Raw genomic sequence first — 22,335 nt, 5'->3', positions numbered from 1 at the left:
CATTTTACACCCTACTGGTAGTTTAGGGGATGCTAGGTGGTACCCCAGTGCATAGAGCACTGGGCCTAGAGTCAGAAAGACTCATCTTCCCAACTTCAAATCTGGCCTCAGACACTTACTATCTGTATGACCCTGGGAAAGTCACCTAACCCTGTTGGCCTCAGTTTCCTCATCTATAAAATAAGCTATAGAAGGAAATGGCAAACCACTCTGGTATCTTTGCCAAGAAAACCCCAAATGGGGACACAAAGAATCAGACCCAACTGAAAGACTGAACAACAACAGAAATGCACTGATTGTGGGAACTCTTGGAGAGGTGGGGCCTGTCAGGTAGCCCATCTTGCCCAGCCCAGAGCTTCAGCTGAAGTATCCTCAGCTCATGAAAATGCCTGGTGCACAATGTCATTGCATCAAAAGACCAGGGACCATGTGCACATGTTTTTTTCATATTAACTGAAAATTGGATTTATTTGATTACATGCATTAAAGAATTTAATATTTACTCTGTGTATGTGTGAGTGAAGTCTGGCATCTTTGGAAAGCTTTTATCTTATAGTAGTACTCTGAAATCTGTTTTGCGTACATAGGTCATATAATAGTTTGGCACAACTAAACTCATTACAGTATTGAAAATGTTTTTTGGGCAGCTAGGTGGCACAGTGGATAAAGCACCGGCCCTGGATTCAGGAGGAGTTGAGTTCAAATCCGACCTCAGACATTTGACACTAGCTGTGTGACCCTGGGCAAGTCACTTAACCCCAATTGCCTAACCGCCCCCCCCCCAAAAAAAAAAAGAAAAAGAAAATTATTTTGTTCTGTTTCAAAGATTAACTGAAATAAAAATAAAGTTTCTATTATCAAGTGAACCTCAGCCACTATTGTGAGAATATTATTAGTTTTACCCATCACACTATCCAAGGATGACATATTAAGTGGATTTGGGGGAACAGGGAAATGGAATGGGAGTTTTCTCTGTCCATTCTACCCATGACCCTGCTTCCAAATAGTGCATCTCCCCTCAAAGTATATGCTTTGGCTGGGGGAGAGGGAGTTTGTCATTGTTTAAGGTTGTGTGTAAGTATAAAGGGGTGTGTTGTGCTACCAGGACAGGGGTGATAAAAGCTCCCAGGGTTTCTATAAGTGTGAGTCCTTCATAAATTGCTTTTCTTCTTCTTCTTCTAGTCTTGAAACTTTACTTCTAGTTATGGAGGAAACTTTTTCTTCTTTCTTTCTTTTTTTTTTGGGGTGGGGCAATGAGGGTTAAGTGACTTGCCCAGGGTCACACAGCTAGTAAGTATCAAGTGTCTGAGGCCGCATTTGAACTCAGGTCCTCCTAAATCCAGGACCAGTGCTTTATCCACTGTGCCACCTAGCTGCCCCTGGAAGAAACTTTTTCACTAGAAAAATAAGGCAAAATAAAAAGATTAGCTTGGCTTTCTTTAAATCTATGTCCTTCAGTTAGTAACTCTTCTTTTACCCTTGCTTTGACTTCAGGGTATGGGAGAGCCATCTCCAAAAGCAATAAGGGGCTAGTTTTCTTTGATCATTAGAAATTAGGGCAGCAATCCCATTTCTACCTTGACAAATTGGTGTGACCATGGGCAAGGAATTCAGGAACCTCTCTGGGACTATAAAGGGGCATGGCTATGAAGTTCCTTCCAGATCTGACTGCATTTCCCACCTGTGACTCTACTTGGTTTGTACTCCACAGAACATCACACTTTCCCCAGGGGAAATATCAGCACTATGTTTTTTTGGGGGGAGGGGGCAGGGCAATGAGGGTTAAGTGACTTGCCCAGGGTCATACAGCTAGTAAGTGGCAAGTGTCTGAGGCTGGATTTGAACTCAGGTCCTCCTGACTCCAGGGCTGGTGCTCAATCCACTGTGCCACCTAACTGACCTACATATATATACACACACACATATATATGTATATGTATATATATATATATATATACACACATATATATGTATATGTGTGTGTGTATATATATATACATATACACATATATATATACATATATATACATATATATACATACATATACATATATATATATATATATATATATATATATATAAACTTTCAATGGAAAGCAGCTCTGCTTGGTTTTGACCCCACCATCTTTTTTTTTTTTTTAACCCCATCCCTCTTTTCAGCTTCTTCTCCTTAAGCTGTAGCCTCCTTGAGGACAGAGTTTGTCTTTTCTGTTTTGTTTGTTTGTTGTATCTGAGGAACTTAGCACAGTGCCTGGCACATAGTAGGCATTTAACTAATGATTATTGAATTGAATTGATCCTATGTTTAAGAGGTATACAAGAAAAAGATACTAATGCTGTACTCTGTCCTTAAGGCTTAAATCAACCAGAAATAAGTTTACATTAATTTATCCAAGCATTTGTGGGGCTAGGGGGAGAAGAGAGAGAGAGAGAGAGAGAAAGAGAGTCAGAGACAGAGATCCAAAATGGCATAATCCCCCATGTCCTTTGACATGACTCTCTTTCTCTCTTCTTAGGTAACAAAATAATTTGAATTAAGGGGAAAAATATATATATATATATTTACAAAATAATATTGGGGTTAACAATCCAAAATAGTTAAATAAGGGAAGGTGGAGCCAAAATGGCAGAGAAAAGGCAGGAAGTTGCCTGAGCTCTTCCCAATTTCCCTTGAAACAACTTTAAGTCATGCCTCAAATTTTGGAGTGATAGAACCCACAAAAGGATGGGGTAAAACAATTTTCTAGCCCAAGATAACTTAGAAAGACCGCAGGAAAGGTTTGTCTCACTTGGATCAAATGGGAGAACAGTCAGTGCAGATGGTGTCAGGGCAAACCAGTGGAAGGCCCCAGCACAAATCAGCAGCTAAGTCCCCACAGTGCTGGCTCAACAGGCCAGCTGTGACACCTTCAGGTCCAATGTAGCAGGCTAGTGGTCAGGCCTCGCAGGCCCCAAGGCCTTGGTGCAGCTCACTAGATGAGGCTGGGCAATCCCAGTACAGCAGGTGAGCTGCCAGCCCAGAGGCCCAGGCACAGAAAGTCATGAATTTAGGCTGGAAAATGAGGGGAGAAAGAACAAATCCCTGACCATAGAAAGCTGGTATGACAGGGAAGATCAAAACACAAATTCAAAAGAGGACAACAATGTCAAAATGCCTACATGGGAAGCCTCAAAGAGAAATATGAACTGGTCCCAGGCCAAAAAGTTCTCTTGAAAGAGCTCAAAAAAGATTTAAAAAATCAAGTAAGAAAGAAAGAAGAAAAATTGGGGAAAGAGATCAGAGTTATGTAAGAGAATCATGAAAAAAGAGTCAATAGCTTGGAAAAGAAAGCACAAAACATAGAAAAAGAAAACAATTCCTTAAAAGCAGAATTGGCCAAATGCAAAAGGAGTATAAAAGCTAACTGAAGAAAATAATTCCTTAAAAATTAGAATTGGGCAAGTGGAAGTTAATGGCTCTATGAGACATCAAGAATCAATCAAATAAAATTAAAAGAATGAAAAAATAGAAGAAAATATAAAATATCTCATTGGAAAAACAATTGACCTGGAAAATCTATCCAGGAGAGATAAGTTAAGAATTATTGCACTACCTAAAAGCCATGATCAAAAAAAAAAAAAAAAAGAGCCTAGAAAGCATCTTTCAAGAAATGATCAAGGAAACCTGCCCTGATAGCCTAGAACCAGAGGATAAAATATTAATTGGAAGAATCTAGCAATTGCCTCCTGAAAGAGATGCTAAAATGAAAACTCCCAGAAATAGCCAAATTCTAGAATTCTCAGGTCAAGTAGAAAATACTGCAAGGAGACAGAAAGAAATAATTCAAATATCATGGTGCCACAGTCAGGATTCCACAGAATTTAGCATCTTCTACATTAAAGGATCAGAGGGCTTGGAATATGATATTCTGGAAGACAGAGGAGTTTGGATTACAACAAAAATAGCTGAATAAGAAAGTTATCATCCTTTCCTGGACCAGTTCTCTAACTCCTGTTACCCGAAAAAAGGCCAAAGACCAAAAGGATTTTCAGTTTTACTTTAAAAAAAAAAAAGTTTTCCTTCCTTCCACAAAGGGTACCATATTTCTGTGGCTTTGAATACCAAACAGGATTTTATTCAGGAGCAAAATGGGAAACTATTTAAGATCCAGGAGACGAATAACTGACAAGACTGGATGAATGAAAAGGGAATATTCATGTGGCAGCAGAGTCTAAGGAGATCAGTTAGAGCAGAGAGAATAAAGGTCAGACCAGTCACCTTTGATTGCCATTCTGCTCTTCCTTAGAAGAGAGCTTTATATAGTAGCCAGAGCTGTTGACCACTGCTTGCTTCTCTCTGCACTTTTATTTCCTCACTTGGCTTCAAAAATATTGGTCTCCCTGAATCTCCTCCAACCTCTCAGACTACCTCCTTCTCATCCTTATTTGCCAATTCTTTGAGTCAAGGTTCCTTTCACTGATCTTTTTGCAGTCATAGTGTATCCTGTTCCCCTGTCTCTCCTCACCATCAGCACTCATACAAGCTTTGCCCTCTTTCCCTAAATTCTGATGGCCTTTGCTCCCCTTTCTGGGGAGTTGTCTGCAATATCCAGCAATGTTAACCACTGTTCCTTCCCACTTCTCTACCTTTCCTCCTATTTTCAATCTTCCCTTGTCCACTAAGTGCTTCCCTATTGCCTACAAACATGCCCACATGTCCCTCTTGCTCAAAAAGCCCTCACTTGATGTTTCTGTGCCCAATAAACATCATCCCATCATCCTGCCTTTTCTGACTAAACTGCTTAGAAAAGGCCCCTGCTTCTTGTACTCTCGCTCTTCTTAATTCTCTACTGTCTAGTTTCCAGTCATTATTCAATGAAATTGCTCTTTCCAAAGTTAGCAACATTCTCTTAATCATCAAATCAAATGGTCTTCCCCAAAAACTCATCCTTCTTGACCTTTCTGTAGCCTTTGACACTATATCAGTTACCTTCTTGTCATTGATACTCTCTTCTTTCTAGTTTTTTAGGACTCTATTCTCCTGGTTCTCCTCCACCCTATCTGACCATTCCTTCTTAGTCTCTCTCTTTTTGTTTTTGGTGAGGCAATTGGGGTTAAGTGACTTGCCCAGGGTCACACAGCTAGTAAGTGTCAAGTATCTGAGGCCACATTTGAACTCAGGTCCTCCTGACTCCAGGGCCAGTGCTCTATCCACTGCACCACCTAGCTGCCCCCCTTCTCAGTCTCTTTTGCTGGATCTTCATCCAGGTCATGCTCACTAAGCAATGTGTCCCACAGATTCTATTCTGGGTTGTTTTTTTGTGTTTTTTTTTTCCTATTTTCCTTCTATCCTATTTGACTTGGAGATCTAATCAGTTCCCATGAATTTAATTACCACCTCCATACAGACAATTCTGGGATGTGTTTATACAACCCAAACCTCTCTCCTAATCTCCTATCTCCAATTTACAAGTAGACATCATAAACTCAACATGACCAAAACTGAGCTCTATCTTTCCTACAAAGCCCTCCTAACTTTCCATTTACACTTGAGGGGACCAGCATTCTTTAAGTCACACAAATTTACAATCAAGGTGTTGTCATTGATTCCACACTCCCTCACATGATCCGAAAGCCAATCTGTCATCAAGTTTTGTCAATTCTACCCCACAGATATTTCTAATATATGGCCCCTTCCTCGTGCGACTTGGCCAGGAGTATTTCATCTCCTGTCCTTCAGTACTTGTCCTTTTACCTGCTGCTTCCCCTAACTCTCTACTTCTTATTCCCTCCTCCTCCTCCAGTGCCACCCAAATCAGGAAAAGTGGGTCTATCTTCTGTGCAGTCCATCTGCCCTTGTGATATCTCCAAGAGGTTGCCTGGCATTGCCCTCCCTAAATTTGGGAAACTATCCATGGAAGCAAGGGCCCTGCCTCCCAACTCAGCCCTAGCCCCCAGAACCAACCACTGCTTGCTCCCTAGCTCGAGAAGATTTGGTGGCTCCCAACTACTGCCAGCATCAAGTACAAACTCCAGTCTGTAACATGTTTAGCATGACATCCCAGCTTCCTTATCTCAGCCTCCTTTTCCATCCTGATTACAAAGGACTTCCCCTCAGGCACTCCACACTCCAGCCAAAACAAATCCCTGCCCAATCTTCCCTGGTCACAAAACTGCATCTCCCCCTGCAAAGGCAGTGGGCCCCTCTCCATCTCCTGGAATGCTCTCCCTCTTGATTTGGTCCAGCCTATTGGAGGCCCAAGCTCCCATCATGGCTCAGTCCAAGTACAGGGTCCACAAGAGGCCTTTCCCCACTTCCCCAGTTGGCAGTGATCTCATCCTCTCTTCTCTACACTGTGCATTGGATCCTCAGGGCTTCATGGGTTTCCATTTTCTCCTTGTAAAAGTGAAGCTTCTCAATGACACTCTGTGTGTCTTCTAGAAAGTACCTGACACATAGTAGGCACTTAACAAAGGTTTCTTGATTGACTGATTGTGGTGCTTTGGGACCAGGTCCTTCCAGCCAGGTTCTCACAAATGCCTTGTGCAGAGTGGGTGCTTCAGAAGGGCTTCTTACAGGTCATCCTGTATGTGTTTGAAGTCATCAAGGTGCCTGGCTGGAGGGAGGGGATATGTTAATGAGGAAGAGTGTGGCTCGAAGGAGTCAGACAGAGGTGCTCCACTCAGGGGAATGGGGCTGTCACTGACCGTTTGGACGTATGGGCAGGGGGTCGTGGACACAGGAGGTGTGGACTGTCTGGGTACTGGGTGGGTTTTGGGTGAAGGCAGTGGAGGGTGGAAAGGTGACCATGAGTGGAAGGAGCGTGGGTTTGGTAGTGGTGGGTCCAGGTTGGTGCTGTGAGTCAAGACTATACTTTCAGGGATCATTTCTATAGTATGTTACTAGAGAATTGTGGCTGAAAGTGTTGCACGGAGGTAACCACGAGGAGGAGCTGTGGTGTTCTCTTCTGAGCGTGAAGCCGGTTTGTGGTGCTGCTTGCTAGCAGCTGCCACTTGCCATTGATGATCGTTCTTCTCTGCTTTTGGGCAGAGTGAGAGGAAGAGAACACAGGCTGAGTGGCTCACCTTCTTTCTTCTTATATGCTGTCTTAATATCAGATTTTTTTTTTCTTCATGCTTTGTTTTCAGTTTGAATTCTTTGTCTCTCATTTGCTACCTCACTTCTTTCAAGGTGCCGCCATATCATTTGGCTTTCTTAGATTTCCCTACCTTTTATGCTTGGGAAAGTGGTTAGAACTTAAGCATGTTCCCAAAAGCACACTTTGCAGGCTGTTCCAAAGCACTTCTCTCTACAACTTCCTACTTAATCCGCTAATACTCATCACTCTCCATCTACACCCAAATTATACTCATGGGCATTTCTACCTTTTATTAGCTGGTGGGTTTTTGTCTTTTTTTTTCATTTGAGGGAGAGAGAGGTAGGTTTAAGCGTCCATCTACCTACTCTACAAAGAGAAAAACAGGAGAGAAAAGAAGTCAACAAAACTAAATGATAGAGCAAACATTTACCACTTTGCTGGTAGTTTAGGGGCACCTGGGGGGTGCAGGAGATACAGTGCTGGGCCTGGGCCTGGGCCTGAAGTCAGGAAGATGAATCTCCCTGGCTTCAATTCTTGCCTCAGACACTTACTAGCTGTGTGACCCTGGGCAAGTCACTTCACCCTCTTGGCCTCACTTTCCTCATCTGTACAACCACCTGCAGAAGGAAATGCCAAACCACTCCAGTATCTTGGACAAGAAAACCCCAAATGGGGTCACCAAGGGTCAGACACTACTCAGTAACAACAACCAGTAGTCCATCTCCAACAGGACCTGGGAACAAGGAGGGAAAGGCAACCTGAGTACCTGAGTACAAAAGGGGTGGGGTGGGGTGGGGTGGGGTGGGGGTGGGTAGAGCCAGGGAAGGATGAGGAGGAGCTGGGCCTGGGCTTGGGGCCAGTGGCGGCATCCAGGAAACTGTCAAGCAGCTCTGCCTCACTGAGGCACTCACTGTCCACTCACTGAACAGAAGGGTTATACTGAAAGAACAATGGGGTTGGGCTTGATGGCTGAGATTGGGGTGAGGGTAAAGACCAGTCATGTCCAAAGTAAAATTACAGATATTTCCATCTCTTAATTAAAAAAAAAATGGACTATTATTTTGAGGTTTGGGTGTTGGGTTTTTTTTTTTTTTTCCATTACCAAAATTTCTCCCAGTATCCCTTCCATCTACCCTTCCCAGAGAGCCATGGTATATAGGCAATGAGACTCTTAAAAGAAAAAAAAAAGGAGGATGAATGAAAAGAAAATTATGAGCAAAACCGATGGATACATCAAACATATTAATTTCTTACCATTAATTCATCTTGAAGGTCAGGACTGGGGAACAAGAAGTGAAATTCAGCCTGGATACCTGATGTGCCAGGGTAGTATTTGAGAAGAAAAGAGGGGTTGGTACCAGCAGAAATGATTGGGCAAGGCGCTGGGGTATAGATACAAAGTCCAAAACCATCATGAAACACACACACACACACACACACACACACACACACACACACACACACACACACACACACAAGGGTCTTTAAGAAGTTTTACTTCTGGGACAGCTAGGTGGCGCAGTGGATAGAGCACTGGCCCTGGAGCCAGGAGTACCTGAGTTCAAATCCGGCCTCAGACACTTGACACTTACTAGCTGTGTGACCCTGGGCAAGTCACTTAACCCCAATTGCCTCACTAAAAAAAAACAAAAAAAAAAAGAAGTTTTACTTCTTTCTATAAGGGGAAAAATAGAAGGCAGCATCTGTCTTTGTCTCACCCATTCTTTCATTTACCTTGATCCAGACATGATGGGCCCTTTTTCCCTACCCCTGCTCCCTTTAAACCCCACACACAACTCTCCACCTATATTCTTACTCCTCCCCTTCCAACCACACACTCCATCTCCTCAAGTCTCTGCCATGGTGTTAGGGCAAGAAGACATCTGGGGGTCTCACTCTAAGCCCCTCTCCTTCCTATACCCTCCTCCTCCTGGGCACTGCTTGTTGCCACCTACAACAATACCATTGGGGTTAGTCTTCTGTTCAGTCCACCTCTCCCAGTGCTAGTTCCAAGGGGTTGCTTGCCAGGCATTGCCCCTATGGACATTTATTTTGATTTGGGGACCCTACCTTTAGGCTGAGATTAGAAAGCCTTAGGCCCTCAGGGGTCTCTTCTGTGTTGGAGGTGCTAGTGATTTTCCCCCTCTGCTTCAGCTGAGCTAAAAAGCCCCGTGGGCTGTATGAGATGCCAGGTCAGACAGCTGCGGGGGAAAAAGCCCCCAGCTCCCTCCACCCTGAGTGGAGATATCCGAGAGATCCCAGCCCATTCAGGCCGGGGCTCTGGCGTAGCCTGTGCTGAGGCACAGGATGCTTGAGCATCCCCCCAGCCCCAGCCCCAGCCTCAGCCCTGACTGGCAGATTAGCTTGGTGTGGGTGCAAAAAGCTCCAAGATTTGAGTGGAGAAAAGAAAGACCTGGGGATTAGACGGGGGGGGGGGGGGGGGGGGGGGGGGGGGGCGCGGAAGGGGGCGGGGGAGAACAGGAGGACTGGAGGCCGAAGGACAAGATAGAGACTGGGCAGACAAGATTAGAAGTTCCAGGCGGGCAGCTAGATGGCGCAGTGGTAAAGCACCAGCCCTAACCTGAGTTCAAATCTGGCCTCAGACACTTAACACTTACTAGCTGTGTGACCCTGGCCAAGTCACTTAACCCCAATTGCCTCACTAAAAAAAAAAGAAAAAGAAGTTCCAGGCGCAAAAGAGACACCCCGCAATGCAGTCAGGTTATACATTTTATTTCCCTGTATTCTTAATTTTAAATAGTATCTATAAATAAACTCTGCTTTGATTATTTAGTTAAGAGGCTTCTTAATATTTTGCATATCAATTTGGGAGTGGAACAGTGTGGTGGAACTTTATAAATGGCCCATGCTAAGTTAATAGCAGTCAGATAGCCAAATAGTCAAAAGTCCCCAGATTAGTCCTCCAGTCAGATTAGCCCCAAATTAGGCCTAGTCATTCAAAATATTTTCACATTTGAATGGTGACCACAAAGGGATTTATGGACCAATTATAATTTTTCTAAACTTATCATTTTTCATATAATCATAATTTTTCATAAATCCAATTATATAATTTTTCCAGATTAAATTAGCTAGCGAATAATTAATTTTTTTACACACCCCCCCACCTCCAATGTAGACAACTATCCATGGAAGCAAGGCCCCTGCCTCCCAACTTTGCCCTAGCCAAAACAAATCCCTGCCCAACCTTCTCTGGTCACAAAACTGCGTCTCCCCCTGCCTTTGCACATGGCCCCTCTCCATCTCCTGGAATGCTCTCCCTCTTGATTTGGTCCAGCCTATTGGAGGCCCAAGTTCCCACCATGGCTAGCCCAAGTGCAGGGTCCACAAGAGGCCTTTCCCCATTTCCCCAATTGGCAGTGATCTCATCCTCTCTTCTCTACATTGTGCAGTGGATTCTCAGGGCTCCATGGGTTTCCATTTTCCCCTTGTAGAAGTGAAGCTTCTCAATGATACTCTGTGTGTGTGTGTGTGGGGGGGGGGTTGTACTGTGCATCTCCACCTAGGTTCTACAAAGTACCTGACACATAGTAGGCACCTAACAAAGGTTTCTTGATTGACTGATTGTGGTGTTTTGGGACCAGGTCCTTCTTCAGAAGGGCTTGTTACAGGTCTTTGTGTGTGTGTGTTTGAAGTCATCAAGTCATCAAGGTGCCTGGCTGGAGGGAGGGGATATGTTGATGAGGAAGAGTGTGGCTCAAAGGAGTCAGACAGAGGTGCTCCACTCGGGGGAATGGGGCTGTCACTGACCGTTTGGACGTATGGGCAGGGGGTCGTGGACACAGGAGGTGTGGACTGTCTGGGTGCTGGGTGGGTTTTGGGTGAAGGCAGTGGAGGGTGGAAAGGTGGCCATGAGTGGAAGGATCGTGGGTTTGGTAGTGGTGGGTCCAGGTTGGTGCTGTGAGTCAAGACTATACTTTCAGGGATCATTTCTATAGTATGTTACTAGAGAATTGTGGCTGAAAGTGTAGCACGGAGGTAACCACGAGGAGGAGCTGTGGTGTTCTTTTCTGAGCGTGAAGCCGGTTTGTGGTGCTGCTTGCTAGCAGCTGCCACTTGCCATTGATGATCGTTCTTCTCTGCTTTTGGGCAGAGTGAGAGGAAGAGAACACAGGCTGAGTGGCTCACCTTCTTTCTTCTTGTATGATATCTCATTATCAGACTTTGAGGGTTAGATATCACTCGCTAACAATAACCTGTAGTTCATCTCCAACAAGGGGGTAAAGGCAACCTCAGTACCTGGGTACAAAAGGGGTGGGGGGGGTACAAAAGGGGTGGGGGGAATAGAGCCAGAGAAGGACCTGGACTTAGGACCAGTGGCTGCATCCAGGAAACTGTCAAGCAACTCTACCTCACTGAGGCTATGAGCTCCTTCCACTCACTAAACAGAAGGGTTATTCTGAAGGAGCGATGGGTTGATGGCAGGGATTGGGGTTAGGGTAAAGACTGGTCATATCCAAAGTAAAATTATAGACATTTCCATCTCTTAATTTAAAAAATGGACTATTATTTTGAGGTTTGGGTGTTGGGTTTTTTTTTTCATTACCAAAATTTCTCCTAGTATCCCTTTCATCTACTCTTCCCAGAGAGCCATGGTATATAGGCAATGAGACTCTTAAAAGAAAAAAAAAAGGATGAATGAAAATTATGAGCAAAACCGATTGATACATCAAACATCAAACATATTAATTTCTTACCATTAATTCATCTTGAAAGTCAGGACTGGGGAACAAGAAGTGAAATTCAGCCTGGAAACCCGATCTGTCAGGGTAGTATTTGAGAGGAAAAGAGGGGTTGGTACCAGCAGGAATGATTGGGCAAGGCACTGGGGTACAGATACACAGTCCAAAACCATCATGAAACACACAGTCTTTAAGAAGCTTTACTTCTATAAGGAAAAATGGAAACAAATATGACACCGCAAAACCGGGTCTGAAAATATTACTCTTTCAAAGAATTACTCTCCCACACAATCCAATCAAAATTTAAGTAAAAGTTTTATTATTCGGCACACAGAGGTCTGGCCAGCAGAAAAAGCCAAAACTTCAACTCCTGGGGAGGAACAGATTTATGACATGTTCCTCAATCAGTCAGCACATACATGTATAGCTAGGAGAAATCTAATCTTCAACTCCCTGAACAAAGGAGACGGTGATAGTTTTATAGAGGAGAGAAGGGGTGGGGAGTGGGGGAAGACTGAGGACTAAAAAAATTACAGCAGTTTAGAAAATGATGATGATAGCTATTTGGGGAGTGGGATACATGAATAATAAAAATTTCTAACTTGAGATTATTGTCACTACCTGGTCATAATCACATAGGAAACATGACTGGCTCCCAACTAAACTCATGCTATAAATTTCAAGGTTTCCAGCTTTCTGGGTGTCTGTGACATGTCTGCTTTGTTATCTGTGTGACTATCCACTATCTGGTTAATTAACTACTTTGCAGGGTCCACAAGAGGCCTTTCTCCACTTCCCCCATTGGAAGTGATCCTACCCTCTGTTCTCTACATTGTGCAGTGGATTCTCAGGGCTCCATGGGTTTCCATTTTCCCCTTGTAGAAATGAAACTTCTCTTTTTTTCTTTTTTTCTTTTTACTTTTTGCAGGGCAATAAGGGTTAAGTGACTTGCCCAGGGTCACACAGCTAGTTAAGTGGTTTTGTACTGTGCATCTCCACCTACATTCTAGAAAGTATCTGACACATAGTAGGCACCTAACAAAGGTTTCTTTCTTTCTTTCTTTGTTTTTTGTTTTTTGCAGGGCAATGGGGCTTAAGTGACTTGCCCAGGGTCACACAGCTAGTAAGTATTAAGTGTCTGAGGCGGGATTTGAACTCAGGTACTTCTGAATCCAGGGCCAGTGCTTTATCCACTGTGCTACCTAGCTGCCCCCACAAAGGTTTCTTGATTGACTGATTGTGGTGCTTTGGGACCAGGTCCTTCCAGCCAGCTTCTAACAAATGTCATATGCAGAGTGGGTGCTTGTTACAGGTCATTGTGTGTTTTTGAAGTCATCAAGGTGCCTGGCTGGAGGGAGGGGATATGTTAATGAGGAAGAGTGTGGCTCAAAGGATTCAGACAGAGGTGCTCCACTTGGGGGAATGGGGCTGCCATTGACCATTTGGACGTATGGGCAGGGGGTCGTGGACACAGGAGGTGTGGACTGTCTGGGTGCCGGGTGGGTTTGGGGTGAAGGCAGTGGAGGGTGGAAAGGTGGCCATGAGTGGAAGGAGCGTGGGTTTGGTAGTGGTGGGTCCAGGTTGGTGCTGTGAGTCAAGACTATACTTTCAGGGATCATTTCTATAGTATATTACTAGAGAATTGTGGCTGAAAGTGTAGCACGGAGGTAACCACGAGGAGGAGCTGTGGTGTTCTCTTCTGAGCGTGAAGCTGGTTTGTGGTGCTGCTTGCTAGCAGCTGTCACTTGCCATTGATGATCGTTCTTCTCTGCCTTTGGGTAGAGTGAGAGGAAGAGAACACAGGCTGAGTGATTTGCCTTCTATTTTTAAATTGTGACTTAAAAATCAGTTGTTATCTTCCCATTGTGCTATATTGGTTCTTTTTCTGTGGTATTTTGGTTATTTTTTTCTTCATTTAACTTTTGTGCGGATAGCATCAGGTCTATCTTCCTCATTTTCTCAGACTTACTTTATTGTCACCTATCAGTAACCCCCATCTATGAAAAAGCTAGTAGAATTCCTGGGGACAGAGATTCAGGGGCAGGTGGCTCCCACTCATGAAGCCAAAATATAGTCACTTTTTTTTTTTTGTGGTGAGGCAATTGGGGTTAAGTGACTTGCTTAGGGTCACACAGCTAGTAAGTGTTAAGTGTCTGAGGCTGGATTTGAACTCAGGTTCTCCTGAGTCCAGGGCTGGTGCTTTATCCACTGTACCACCTAGCTGCCCCATATCATTTATTTTCATCTTTCGATTTCCTTTTTTGAAATAAACCTGTTAAGTGGGGGTAGCTAGGTGAAGCAGTGGATAGAGCACTGTCCCTGGAGTCAGGAGGACCTGAGTTCAAATCCCGATCTCAGACACTTAACACTTACTAGCTGTGTGACCCTAGGCAAGTCACTTAGCCCCAATTGCCTCACCAAAAAAAAAAGAAGAGGGGAAGAAACTCTGTTGCCCCCAAGCTGACCTGCCAGGAGTTCCAAGCAGGATATTAGTTGTTGGTGAGACAGGTTGCTTCTGCACCCCAGCTGATGTAGGATGGAATTTGGGGTCAAATTGATTGTCCCAAAAGAATTATAAGACTCAGTGACTCAGTTTCCCAAGTTTTATTGCAATACTGTGGGTGACCACAGGGAGAGAACCAGAATAGTGGAAAGGTATCTCTCAAATAAGGAAAGGAAAGACAGTTATATTTATAGTATAGATAAACTGATTGATTATCAGTCTCATTATAATAATCTCCACCTTAGGGAGGTACAGGGGAGGGCCTATCTTTTCATTATAATATTCTCCACCTAGGGGTGTTACAAGGGAGAGCTTATCCTAATTTGGAGTTCCTGGGGTCCTAAGTCAACCCCAGAGGCGGGTACCTTTTTCAGTGGAGGTGTGTTTTGGGAGTTTACATGTCATATGGTGAATCTGGGGACAAATTTGGCCTTTTCTGCGCATGTCCCTTTCTGATTCCCATGCTAGTTTCAAAATATGATCATTTTTCTTTAGAATTTCTATAGCCTTGTCTTTTCCTTTATTGTTAATTTGACCTGACCCGTTTTGGTCCGTTATGGATGCTGATCACTGTGGGTATGAGAACCTAGCATTTTTTTTTTTGTGGGGCAATGGGGGTTAAGTGACTTGCCCAGGGTCACACAGCTAGTAAGTGTTAAGGGTCCGAGGCCAGATTTGAACTCAGGTACTCCTGAATCCAGGGCTGGTGCTTTATCCAGTCCACCACCTAGCTGCCCCTGAACCTAGCATTTTGACTTGTAAGTTATCCATTAACTGGGATCTAACTCCCTTTTGGAGCTAATATCTGAATTAAAGCTTGGGTCTTAGGTTTTTCTATTAACCCCTTTTTGCCTCCTACATCACAGCCAGATGGAAGCAGAGACCATAGAAAGGATCCAGTTCCAGAGACTTCTTTAACCTTCCATGGGTATTGGGACACTTAAAAAGGTTTGAGAGACATGGTTTCTAGGTAATTTAATCATTTATTAATAAGGCCAGCAGGTTATTAATAAAAGGATGATCACCGGGCTGTCTGTCTCTCTTAGACCAAAGACAATCATGGTGGACTCAATTTATATACCCTTCAAAACAGTAGGTGGTCCATTAAACGGCAATCAAATCAAATTGGTTAACTGATCCGAAGTGGGCTATAATAAAATTGGAGCTGAGTATCTCTTGGTAGGGAAAGTATCTCCATACCAGACCACCCATAGCTTCAGGCCATCTATTCAGAGACCGTATACCCCACCCAAGACTGAGCAGAACACAACAGCATCCACCAGGGTGGGGTCTTGAACAAGAAAGTGGGTCCAATTTCATCATCTGCAATATCCTCAACAACTGAACTTAAAGTCAGGACTTTGTAAAGAGGTGGAGGAAGCTTTGAATCTCCCCAAGATACTGGCTATTAATAATTATTTCTCTCAGTATAGAAGCAAAATATTTTAGCCTCTAGGGTGCCTGACACTTCATCAGGGTCACAAGAAAGAGAAAAGACTATGGAAGAAAGGAGTGAGGACATTACATAGTGTTGATAGCTGCTCAGAGGTTGAAATTGGGGGGGGGGAGGTGTGGGGTTCAGAAACATCTGGGAGAGCAATGACAAAAGGCTTCAATAAAAATATTTATAATGGTATCCATAATTAAATATAATACCTGTAAACAAAATAAGTGTATAAAGGAAACACTTAATGCTGATTGATGTCTCTTGTTCCTTGTCCCATTCTTTGCCCTGTCTCTCCTTCCATCCTCCCCAGGACACCGAAGCTAAGGAGCTTTCTTTTCCTGGATTTTATGCTCTAGAAAATGGACCATCTCTGCTAGGAGCATTAAGCTTAGTTTCTTCTCTTCCTCTCCTGCCAGAAGCCATTGCAAGAAGTCTACTCTGTAGGGTGTATGGGATATTCAGGAAGGACCAGGACCTCTGGTGTAAGGACTTGCCGAGTCCTTTTCAGGGCTGCTCATCTACCTTTGGTGTCTACCTGCCACTTACCTCTCACCTGTGGCTCCAAAAAGCTGTAGCACGCATAGCAATCACACTCTAGTAAATCAGCAGATGGGTTAAATCAGGTTAAGGGTAACTGGTGGGCCTCAAACCCATTGATGAGTTAGAGGGGTGTCTGCCCCAAGCATGTGAAGACTTTCCCCAGTGAAATGGGCAGATGAGAACATTTTGTTTCAAAGGCCATGAAAAAGACTGAAGCAGGTGCCATGGAAAGCTGGTCAGACGTTGAAAATGCCAAGGTCACTCCCCCCTCATCCTGAGCTGTTGCCAGATATCCTGACTTTTGTCTTGCCACTGGACTTAGGTGACTCTGAAAGAGAGAGTGAGGCTGATGACTATGTGTGATTCTGACTCATTTTTTATATACCCTGTATTTATCAATCCCACAAGTTATAGCATTCTAGGAGTGTGGCAGGATCGATATCATAACCCCCTCCTCTATGCAAGTTAGACTAGTTTTTCCTTAAAAGGTATTGAGAGGGGCGGTTAGGTGGCACCGTGGATAAAGCACCGGCCCTGGATTCAGGAGTACCTGAGTTCAAATCCAGCCTCAGACACTTGATACTTACTAGCTGTGTGACCCTGGGCAAGTCATTTAACCCCAATACACACACAAACACACAATTACTGGACCCTTCTGGCAAGCTGGCAAAGTCTATGGTGAAAGCCATCCTTAGAATAATGTTTTCTAAATACTGTAATTGAAGGAAATGCTAAATTCCAGTTCATGGTTACTGAAAATAAAAATAGAATTTTTCTTTCCCATCCAGGTTCATCTGAAATCTATCCCTAGGTTAAAAATCCCTGACCTACAGAAAGAATAGAGGGATGAGAAGAGGTGCCAGGACAGAGTGTTTGGGGCTAGACCCACACTTAAACCTACTGGCAAAGATAGTGATCCAGCAAAGGGAAAGGGCAGTTAGGTGGCCAAGTGGACAGTCTCCTGAGTGCACATCCAGCTTAACACACTAGTTGCGAGACCCTTGGACGAGTCACTTGACCCTGTTTGCCTCAGTTTACTCATCTGTAAAACAAGCTGGAGAAGGAAATGGCCAGTGTCTTTGCCAAGAAAACCCCAGATGGGGTCATGAACAGTTGGACACCACTGAGAAGGTTCAATAACAACAACAACAACAACAACAGGAAGGGGAATAGTCAGACGGGGAGGATGAGAAGCAGGAAAAAAAAAACCAGTGCCCTGGAAACCTCTGGAGTAGAGGAGGTAGCAAACAGGGTCAAACACTGCAGAGAGGTCAGGCACATTTCAGCTTGAACAGAGCTGTGCTTTAGGAAAATCCAATTGGCAGCTGTGTAGCAAATGGATTGAACAGGCTGTGGAAAATAATTAGCTGGCTACTGCAAAAGGCCAGGAGATAACCTCGAGGACAGACAGCTCCAATTAGAACTCAACTAGAGTTATGTCAAAAGAATTAGAGGATGTCTGAGCTGTAAGAGACTTTACTGACCCTTTATTTCAATCCCTCTGTTTTATAATAGGTGAAACTGAGGACAAATCTTCTTGTTTATATCCCTTATTTAATAGAAGAAACCAAGAGCTTGGAACTAGGGCTGAGTTTGCTATTATCAATAGTGTTCAGGGGACAGCTAGGCACCGGCCCTAGATTCAGGAGGACCTGAGTTCAAATCCAGCCTCAGACACTTGACACTTACTAGCTGTGTGACCCCGGGCAAGTCACTTAACCCTCATTGCCTCTCCCCCCCAAATATTATCGATACTGTTCTGCTTTAGAGTTAGTGTTGGGGTTCTAATTAAGGTTATCCTGGAAATGTGGGCATGAATAAAATCTACCATCAAGGCTAGGTTAATTTTTCCTTAATAGATATTGAAACTGTCCTGAAGGCTTAATTGAATAGAATCTTATTTTCCAAAATATATGTAAAAACAAATTTTAACATCAATTAAAAAAAAAATGTGTTCCAACTTCTCTTCCTCCTCCATTCCCACCCCCACCCACTAGAACTCAAGCATTTCAAAATAAGTTATACATGAGTAGTCATGGAAAACATTCCCACATTAGCTAGGTTGTGAAAGAAAACAGTCAAAAAAAAACCTCCCAAAACTTCAGACGGAGGAATTGTCAAAGAGAAAAAAAAATTTTAAAATGTGTTTCCAGGGGCAGCTAGGTGGCACAGTGGACAGAGCACCGGCCCTGGAACCAGGAGCACCCAAGCCCAAATCCGGCCCCAGACACCCAACATCCACCAGCCGCCTGACCCTGGGCGAGTCACCCAACCCCAATTGCCTCACCAAAAAAAAAAAAAAGAAAAGAAAAGAAAAAAAAATGTGTTTCCATCTATTTTCAGATACTATCAGTTCTTTCTCTGTAGATGGGTTGCCATTTTCATAAGTCCTTCTGGGTTATATTGGACCATTGTCTTGCTGAAAATAACCACATGCTTCCCAGCAGATCATCTTATACTATTGCTGTTATTTTGTATACAGTACATTTCACTCTGCTTCAGTTCATGTAGGTCTTTCCAGGTTTTTCTGATAGTATCCTGTTCATCATAACCTGTATATAGTACCTTAAACTTGACAAAGAATTTTCTTCATATTAGCCCATCAAAGTAGGTACCATATGTTTTGCCATTATATTCAATCATCATAACTATTTCCCTCCATCCTATTCCCTTCCCATGGTATTTACTCTATTTTCTATCTTCTTTTAAACTATTCCTCCTCAAAAGTGTTTTACTTCTGACTGTCCCCTCCCCTACTCTGCACTCCCTTTTTTTTCACCCTTCCTTCCTTATCCTCTTCCCCTCATACTTTCCTGTAGGGTTAAATAGATTACTCCTCCTAACTGGGTGTGAATGTTATTCCCTCCATGAGCCAACTCTGATGAGTTTAAGATCTTTGAGCTAATTCTGTGTTCCAAATTTTCTTCCTCCCTCTCTCCTCAACTCTCCCTATGAAATCAAGCAATTCAATATGTCATACTTGTGCAGTTATGCAGAACATCTTTACCTTCCTCGAAAGTGTTTTGCTTTTTACTGCTCTCTCCCCCAATCTGCCCTTCCCTCCTTCCCCTCTCCCCGCCCCCCATCTCCCTCCCCTCCCTCAGGGCAAAAATATATTACTATACCCACTTCAGTATGTATGTTAGCCCTTCTTTGAGTCAATTCTGATGATATTAAGGTTCAGTCACTCCCCAATTCCTTCCCCCTCTTCCCCTCCCCTCCATAAGCTTTTTTCTTGTTTCCTTCATGTGAACAACCTCTCCCCAGACCATCTCTCCCCTTCCCCCTCCCCCAGTCTATTTCTCCTACACCTCAACCCGATGTCATTATGGGTTAGTTAGGTGGCACAGTGGACAATGCACCAGCCCTGGACCCAGGAGGCCCCAAGCCCAGATCTGGCCCCAGACATAAGACACCCCAAGAAGAACAAAACATAACATCCCTTCGTATTCAGTTCAGACTTGTGTCCTCTGTTAAATCCTTACTGAGATATTTCTTATGAGTTTGAAGTATTATCTTCCCATGTAGGAATATAAATAGTTTGATCTTTTAATATCCCTCATGAAGTCTTTTTCCTGTTTATCTTTTTATGCTTCTCCAGGGTCTTATATTTGAAAGTTAAATTTTCTATTCAGTTCAGGTCTTTTCATAACAAATGCCTGAAAGTTTTCTTTCTTATTGAAATTCCATGTTTGCCTCTGAAAGATGGTGCTTAGTTTTGCTGGGTACACGATTTTGGGCGGTAGTCCCAGTTCCTTTGCCCTCTGGAATATCATATTCCATGCCCTTCGGTCCTTTAATGTAGAAGCTGCTAGATCTTGCTTTATCCTTATTAGAGCTCCACAGTATTTAAATTCCTTTTTTTCTGGCTGCTTGCAATATTTTCTCCTTGACCTGCGAGTTCTGGAATTTGGCTATAATATTCCTGGAGGTTTTCCTTTTGGGATCTCTTTCAGGAGGTGATCGGTGGATTCTTTCAATTTCTATTTTAGCTTCTGCTTCTAGAATATCAGGGCAATTTTCCCTCACAATCTCTTGGAGGATGGTGTCTAAGCTCTTGTTTTGGTCATGGTTTTCAGGTAGTCCAATGATTTTCAAGTTATCTCTCCTAGATTTATTTTCTAGGTCAGCTGTTTTTCCAAGGAGATATTTCACACTACCCTCTATTTTTTCATTCAATTGGATTTGCTTTACTGTGTCTTGGTTTCTCATAAGGTCACTAGCTTCCATTTGTTCAATCCTAATTCTTAGGCAATTATTTTCAGCAGACAGTTTTTTAATCTCCTTTTCCATTTGGCTTTTCAAACTGTTGACTTTTTTCTCATGACTCTCCTGCATCGCTCTCATTTCTCTTTCCATTCCTTCCTCTCTTTCTCTACATCTTCGTTCTATCTCTCCTACTTTCTCTTCAAAGTCCCTTTTGAGAGCTTCCATGGCCTGAGACCAGTTCATATTTTTCTTGGAAGCTTTGGATGTTGGAGCTTTGACCCTGTTATTATCTTCTTCTTCTGAGGATGTATTGTGGTCTACCTTTCCCCCAAAGAAGTTTTCGATGGTCTTCTGCTTTCTCTGCCTACTCATCCTGGCTATTTCTTGGCTTTTTACTCCTTAAAGTGTAGCACTGCTTCCAGGACACACTGTTCATGCTATAGCGTGGCCCAGGGGGTGATTTGGCTTCTTCTCAGCCTGCCTGGCTTGTGAGTAATCACAGCCTCTTTCTCTTTGACCCAGAAACAGAAGTCTGATTGAACTCTGATTCTCTATGGTCGGAAGCTTGGCGTGCTTTTACCCCTCCCCCACTGGGCCACCACCACTAGATTCAGCCCACTGGTTCAGACCCAGGGCGCTTTGCCCCAACTCCAGTAGATACTGTCTCCACTTCACCCCGGCCTACCTACCTCCTGAAGGCTTAATTGAGTCAGCACCAAGACTCCTGCCATTGCTTTCTTACGGCCTGAATATTAAAGTCACACCTGAATGATGTAAGAGTTGCTTTTCTCTCTTTCTCTGTCTCTGTCTGTCTGTCTGTCTATCTCTCTTATTGTGGGCAACACAGAGGCAAGGAATCTGAGGTCAACTGAATGAGTGCTGTGTCCTTCCTGAGTATCCTTTCTATTCTATGACCAAGAAAAACTCCACTTAATAATTGTTAGACAGTCTAAGAGGGTCTCCTTTCATTCCAGTTCTGAAGCTGAAGAACTAGATCAGCCTGAAATGGGTGTGTGACAACACCCATTTTACAGATGAGTAAAGTGAGACTAAATTTCCCCAGGGCCACAGATGTCACAACTTGCAGTTCACTGTCCATTTCTCATCTCCCACATACCTTCAGGGAGATAGGCAGGCAGGTCGTGTAATTTAATTTCAACTAGCCTTAGTTTCTTCATCTGTAAAATGAGGTGGTAATAGGTATCTACTTTAGAAGGTTCTTGTGAAAATCCAATAAGATCGCATAAACAGGGCAGCTAGGTGGCGCAGTGGATAGAGCACCAGCCCTGGAGTCAGGAGTACCTGAGTTCAAATCTTGCCTCAGACACTTAACACTTACTAGCTGTGTGACCTTGGGTAAGTCACTTAACCCCCATTGCCTCACACACAAAAAAAGATCACATAAACACCACACACACACACACACACACACATATACACACAATTTTTTACCTCACACTTCCTCACCTACCTTGGGTTTTGGATGGGGTTACAATCAGTGTTAGGGTTGGGGCTGAGTTTGAGGTTAGGGCTCACTTTAGAGTTTGGGTTAGGTTTGAGGTTAGGATTATGAGATTAGGGTTAAATCAAAATAGGCCAGCAAGATGAGCAGGCGGAGAAAGCAGCATACCATGGAAAGTTTCTTTGGCGACAAGGTAGATCAAAATACACCCTCAGAAGAAAATAACAAAGTCAAAGCTCCTACATCCAAAGCTTCCAAGAGAAATATGAATTGGTCTCAGGCCATAGAGGCACTCAAAAAGGACTTTGGAGATAAAGTAAGAGAGGTAGAGGGAAAAGTGGAAAGGGTAATGAAAAAAAAGTCAACAGATTGAAAAGCCAAAATGGCCAAAT

General features: G+C 43.5%; 3 non-coding genes across 3 annotated transcripts; all 3 read left to right on the top strand.

The window, feature by feature from the left end:
• The first annotated feature begins 6,844 nt into the window (after positions 1–6,844).
• Positions 6,845–7,061, top strand: LOC122727186. The gene has a single exon (XR_006353124.1). It is a non-coding gene; the product is annotated as a small nucleolar RNA U3 (small nucleolar RNA).
• A 3,946-nt stretch (positions 7,062–11,007) lies between these two features.
• Positions 11,008–11,224, top strand: LOC122727188. Its single transcript, XR_006353126.1, has one exon. It is a non-coding gene; the product is annotated as a small nucleolar RNA U3 (small nucleolar RNA).
• A 2,154-nt stretch (positions 11,225–13,378) lies between these two features.
• LOC122727190 lies at positions 13,379–13,595 on the top strand. The gene has a single exon (XR_006353128.1). It is a non-coding gene; the product is annotated as a small nucleolar RNA U3 (small nucleolar RNA).
• Positions 13,596–22,335: the final 8,740 nt, after the last annotated feature.

The sequence above is a fragment of the Dromiciops gliroides genome, chromosome 4 (assembly GCF_019393635.1).
Source record: "Dromiciops gliroides isolate mDroGli1 chromosome 4, mDroGli1.pri, whole genome shotgun sequence".
Taxonomy (NCBI): Eukaryota; Metazoa; Chordata; class Mammalia; order Microbiotheria; family Microbiotheriidae; genus Dromiciops; species Dromiciops gliroides.
Note: the sequence above shows the minus strand (reverse complement) of the source record. Positions and strands in the feature narration are given on the sequence as shown.